Consider the following 6,627-nt stretch of genomic DNA (forward strand, 5'->3'; position numbering starts at 1 on the left):
TTTCATCTCATTCATTAACACAACTTTGTGTGATTTCCTTGATAACCTGCAATTGTATGTAAATACACACAGGATTATGTAATTTGTGTAAATACATAATTACAGACTTTCGAAAACTGGTATTTTTTACTCGATGTCCATTTTGGAGCTGCTTCGAATTATGTGCCTACATGAACCAGTGGAATTTAAAAAAACATGCCGTCCTTGCTCTTATAGCTGTCGTGTGTGTGTGTGTGTGTGCACGCGCTTATGTTAAGGGGAGGTGGGAGTTGGAGGGGGAGCAACAAACACATCCAGGTGTCTTCTTTTCTATAAGCATTAGATGGGGAAGCGGGTCACCTTCTGGGACAGAGGTCTGTGGACTTGCAGCGAGCAAAGTGCAGTGTGTATGTGCACGTCTACACGGATGGCTGAATGGACAAAGGCATATTGTTTGAGGTCAAATTCTGTTTGCTGCATCATTTGACCTTGAAATGTGCCAAATTTAGATTCACTGTTTGTGATCACTTGCACGAAAGAGCAATGAAATGGTAGGGGTGGGGGAATACGCCAGATGGATTCAAAAGATGTTAGCCACCAAACCCCTCTCAAGGGTATGTGTGTGTACGTGTGTTAGACACGTTATATAATACCCACGTGTGTCCATAGGCATTGCACATTTTATTAAAAAGATTTTTTTGCACCTCAATTATTTTGAGTTCTGGTGGAGTTTCTGAGAACAAACTGTGGTGTTGGAACATAATACCTTGGCTTCACCATGAAAAATTTAAAAGCGTGTTCCTTGAGCCTCAAAACACAATTTAGAACATACACTATCTAGGTTTAATTTTATTTTACTTTATTATTTTGATTTTGATCCCAACCCCTCCTGTTTAGCTATCATCAATTCGTTCTCTGTATAAGTCTGTTTATGTTTTGTTCATTCATTTATTTTATTTTTTTTTAAGATTTTACATATAAATGAGATCACATGATGTTTGTCTTTCTCTGTCTGACATTTCATTTAGCATAATGCCCTCTAGGTCCATCAATGTTGTTGCATATGGTAAGATTTCATTCTTTTTTATTGACGAATAATATTCCAATGTATATATGTACCATGTCTTCTATCTATTCATCCATCAATGGCCACTTAGGTTGCTGACATTATCTTGGCTATTGTGAGTAATGCTTCAATGAACATAGGGTGCATATATCTTTTCAAGTTAGTGTTTTGCATTTCTTTGGATAAATACCCAGAAGTAGAATTGCTAGGTCATAAGGTAATTCTATTTTTAATTTTTTTAGGAACTGCCATATTTTTTTCCTTGGTGGCTGCACCAATTTGCAATCCCACCAGCAGTGCACAAGGATTCTTTTCTCTACATTCTTACCAGCACTTGTTTGTTGATAGCCATTCTGACAGGATGAGGTGACACCTCATTGTGGTTTTAATTTGCATTTCCCTGATGATTAGTGACTGAGCATTTTTTCACATGTCTATTGGCATCTGTATGTCTTCTGCGGAGAAATGTTTATTCAGATCCTCTGCCCATTTTTAAATTTTTTTTTTTTTTGGTATTGTATGAGTTCTTTATATATTTTGGATATTAAGCCTTATTGGATGTATCATTTGCAAATATGTCTTTTGATGAGCATTTAATTCATTCACATTAAAGTAACTATTGATAAGCATGTACCTATTGCCGTTTTGTTAATTCTTTTTAGTTTTTGTTACAGTTGTCCTCTATTCCTTTCTCCTCTTGATTTCTTCCCTTGTGGTTTAGTGTTTTTCTTTATTGGTTTTTTTTTTTTTTTGGGGGGTCCTTTCTCTTTGTTCTTTGTATATCTTTTGTAGGTTTTTTTGGTTTGCGGTTACCATGAGGTTTAGAAATATCATTAAAGAAAATTTATAGCAGTCTATTTTAAGATGATAGGCATTTAAGTTTGAATACATTTTATAAGGACCACACTTTTACTACCCCCTCCATGCTTTGTGTTATTGATGTCATATTTTATATCTTTTTGTGTTGTGTATCTCCTAACTACTTATTGTAGTTTGAGTTGAGATTGATACTTTAACTGTTATAGTAGCTTTTTAAGTGTCTGATTTGCTGTAGTTAGCGACTATTTGGCTTTACCTGTGAGGTTCTTCCCTTTCTCATATTTTCCTATTTATGTTTATGGCCTACTCTTTCTGCTTAAAGACCCTTTAACATTTCTCGTAAAGCTGGTTTAATGGTGATGAACTCCTTTACTTTTTACTTGTTCCAGAAACTCTTTCTTTTAATTCTGAATGATAACCCATTGGGTAAATAAATTATTCTAGGTCATAGGGTCTTTTTTTTTTTTTTTTTCCAGCACTTTAAAGATGTCCCGCCATCCTAGCTGTAAAGTTGCTGCTGAGAACTCAGCTGATAGCCTTATGGGAGTTTCTTTGTATATAGCTCATTTCTTTCCTCTTGTTTCTTTCAAGATTGTCTCTGTTTAATTTTTGTCACTTTAATTACAGTATGTCTTGGTGTGTGTCTCTTTGGGTTGATCTTGTTTGCAACAATCTGTGCTTCCTGGACCAGGATGTCTGCTTCCTTTCCCAGGTTAGAATCCTTTTCAGCCATTATTTCTTGGTATAATAATTTTGATCCTTTCTCTATTTCTTCTCCTTCTGAGATCCCTATAATGTGAATGTTCGAGCGCTTGATGTCATCCCAGGGGTCCTTGAACTCGCCTCCTTTTTTAAAGCTCCTTTTTCTTTCTGCTGTTCTGATTGGTTGAGTACCACTTGTCTGTCTTCCAGGTTGCTGATCTGTTGTTCTGTGTTAGCTAATCTGCTATTGATTCCTTCTCATGTGTTTTTCATTTCAGTTATTGTATTCTTCAGCTCTGCTTGGTTCTTCCTCATACTTTTCTTTAAGTTCTCCCTAAGTTCCTCTGTTTTGCTCTTGAGCTTGTGAGCATCTTTATGAACATTTATTTGGACTCTTAATCAGGCAAATTACTTATTTTTGTTTCCTTAGGTTTTTTTTTTTTTTTCCCCCCGGGTTGTTTCTTCATTAGAAAAATGATCTTCTGTGTTTTCATTTTGTTTGACTTTCCATGTGTTCGTACGAATTAGATAAAATAGCTGCCTCTTCCAGTCTTGAAAACATGGCCTTACGTAGAAGCAGGCTCTGTGTGGACTGGGTATGCAGGTGGTTTTGGGCTGGCCGGTAGGAGCTGAGCAGGAGACTAAGGCATTCAGGGCACAGGCCCACCAAGCAGGACCAGTCCCAGGTGGGGAGGCCCAGTGCGCAAAGTAATGCCCTGTTCACTGGCCTGCTCCCTTTGTTCCAGTGAAATGAGCTCAGGCGCTGTGTCCAGGACTGTGCTGCGCTGATCCTGCAGGCCAGGGACCCTGGATAGCTTGTCCCACCCCACTCTATAGAGGGGGACGTGAACAGTGGCGCTCATTGTCCTCGCCACCGCTGGAGTTCCCGCTACTCCTGGAGAGCTCCCGTGGGGTCCCGGCCATGTCTATACGGCCTCCCTCTGGTTTGGTGTGCCACAAATTACCCGTGTAAAAGAGGCCGGCGCGTAGGCTCCACGTGCTCAGTGGTTTCCGGAGGCCGCTGGGAGTCAGGAGGCACTTCCGGCGCCCGGAGCCCCGCAGCCACTTCCGGTGCTCCGAGGCCGGCAGCCACTTCCGGTGCTCCGAGGCCGGCAGGCACTTCCGGCGCCTGAGGCGCTCCCCGCCGCTCGCGCGTCTCTGGCGGCAAGGCCTGGCGTGTGAGGTGGCTGACGCCCGCGGTCCCCGCTGCCTCTGTGAGGAGGCCGACGGCTCCGGGCAGGTAACGTCCCGGCTGCCGACCCTGCGGGTAGCCAGAGGCCCCGGCAGGAGCGATCGCGCGCCCCGGCCCCGTTCCGCCCCCCTCTTTCAGGCGTGTGTGTGTGTGGGGGGGGGGGGCGGCACGTGCGCGTGTTGCGTTCGCCCGGGGCGCGGCGGGGCGGCGTCCCCGCAGCGTCCCCTTGGCCTTGGCCGCCCGCGTCCTGGACGGCCCGACGCCGCGGTTCGAAGCCGGCGCTTCGAGTGTAGATGTGGGCCGCGGGGGGCCCGGAGGGCGCCGGAGGCCTCCGCCGTTTCGCTCAGGGGTCCGATCACATTGCTGCTTTGAACCCCGAAGTCCTCGCGCCGCGTGTCACCCTGTGCCGCGGAAACGTTTTTCCGACTCGCTTGTGGTTTAAAGCGCGCGAGGGCACGGGCGGGCGCCGCGTCGCGCCGTAGCGCCTGCCGCGCGCTTCCCCGTCCCCTGCGGCGAGCCTTCAGCCGGCGGCGTCCGTGGCTTCGGCTGCGATTCCCGTGGCGACTGGCGGACGCCGCCGGGAGCGTTTGCTCCCCGGGTCTGCAGAGACGGGCGCGTGACAGGACCTTCGGAGCCGCCGGAACCCGAGGCAGGACAGGCGCGTGACGCTCCCTCCGTCACCTGGCGTCCCATGAGGGGTTCCGTCTGGGGACACGTTGGCGCCGTGAGTGACTCTGGTACGTGGGCGCACGGTTAGGACTCGGGCCGTTTCTCCTGCCGATCTGCTCAGAAGAAGCGGCGTTAGACTTCGCCGTGACTCGCGTTTCTCCCTCCTGCGTGCTTCCCGGGCGGGAAGGCCGAGCCCCCTGCCCTCCTGCAGAGCGGCCATTTGCTTCCAGGAGCTCGGTGTTATTTTAAATGTAGGTCACCACGGGGCAGAGCTGTAGTAACAGTGCTTCCTGTTGAGGCACATGCGTTAGCCCGCCTGAAATGGAGTGCGACCACATCCAGCCCATACCCATGAGCCGTGGCCCCGTTCTGTGCCCCACATGGTCCAAACGCATTCCCAAGTGCACCAGTGCCTCGAAGGAGCCCAAATGCCTCTCAGCTGAGTTGTTCTGTGTCCCAATTAGCTGGTTGCTCCTGACACTTGGGCTGTATTCTTCCCCCCCAAATAGAATATCAGATTACAGGAAAAGATAAAAATGAAATAGAAATAATAAATGTTGTAGTTTAGAAAAATAAAAGTTATTTTTTGTAGTCATGGGTCACTTCTTGTGCTTTTTTGTTTAAAAAAACCCAAACCTTTTAAAATTGGTCAACTATTAAGTTTTATTCTTAGATAAACCCATGATATTTAACGTGTCTATATAATACCCCTAGGTGATTTAGAACCTGACCGACATTCAGGTGAAGGGAATGTTTCATTGAAACTCATTCGTTTATTCAGCGTACAGTTATTGATATATACCATATTTCAGGGACTATGAAAGTAGGAACAGAATTATTCAAATTTGTCTTTTATACCCAGTATGAGTGTATATTGACCCACTTGACTTCTGCCTACCCCTTGTGAAAGTGTCATGAACTAATTATCATAAGCTTTTCTTCTTGTCATCTTTATACAAAATATTACTTCTTTCTAAAGAAGAGGACAGGGATTGGTTTCAAGTAGGTATTTGACATAATGGACGAGTGTCGTTTGGAGATCTTTTGGTCTCATTCAACTAGGTGCTTAAAATTGTTCCGAAAGGAATTCCTCTTTGGTTTGACTTTGAATTGAAAAGTGTCTCTGAAACATAAAACATGCTTGAAGTCAGTATGATGTAATTTAGCATAACTTTTGGGGATGTTTTATAATGATTAGTCTGTATTTTTAGTTCAGAACAGTAAAGTTTCACAATCCCTGTGCGACTGTTTTTATCTCAGCAACATGTGATGGCTCGTCATGAGGCTGTCTTATTTGGGAACCACACCCAGTGGTTCACACTTGGGGAGCTGAATTAAGAGCACCCGATGAGTTTGAGCCACTTATAAAGACATTTAATTCGTCTCCGCTCTCTAGAAAGAGCTGTGTGCCGGTCGGTATGCGAGGATGAGGAAGCCACCTGAGGACAGAAAGAGAACCAACCTGGTGAGGGGTCCTGGTAGCTTAGCTGGAGCTTTCAAAGGGCTGGTTCCAGAGCAGGAACCCTCCAGACTCACAGAGCCTGGGGGTGTGTGGCCTCGGTCATGGAGAAGTCAGCTTTAAACTAATGACTGTTCCAGTCCTGCCCATCATTTTAGAAGAAACACCCAAAAAGGGGTCAAACTATTTTCAAGTAGATATAACTGCATCTCAGAACAAAGCTCAATATTTGTGGGAATAAAAAGTATCCAGCACCCAGCACGATAAAATATACAATATTTGGCATCCAGTCAAAAATCACCAGACATGTAAAGAAGCAGGAAAATGCGACCTATAATGAGAAAAAAATCGTTCACTTTAGTCTGACCCAGAACTGACAAAGATGTTAGAATGAGCAGAAAAATACATTGAAACAGTTGTTATAACTATTCCATGTTTTAAAAAAGTTTGAGACGTGGAAGATACAAAAAAAATAGTCAAGTTTGACTTCTAGATATGAAAAATCCAGTGTTTGAGATAAAAAATTGGTTGGATGGGATTAATGGCAGTGTAGACATTGCAAAAGAGAAGATGCATGCATTCAGAATTTTAGCAATAGAAACTAAAATGGAAGACAGAAAAAGAATTAAAAAAAAACTGAACAGAGCATCATCAAGCTGTGGGACGGCTTCAGGACTAAACATCTGTGGGGTTGGGGTTCCCCAAAGGGAGGAGACAAAAAGTGTTTGAATAAACAATGGC

The sequence above is a fragment of the Rousettus aegyptiacus genome, unplaced genomic scaffold (genome assembly GCF_014176215.1).
Source record: "Rousettus aegyptiacus isolate mRouAeg1 unplaced genomic scaffold, mRouAeg1.p scaffold_m13_p_11, whole genome shotgun sequence".
In the NCBI taxonomy this organism is placed as follows: Eukaryota; Metazoa; Chordata; class Mammalia; order Chiroptera; family Pteropodidae; genus Rousettus; species Rousettus aegyptiacus.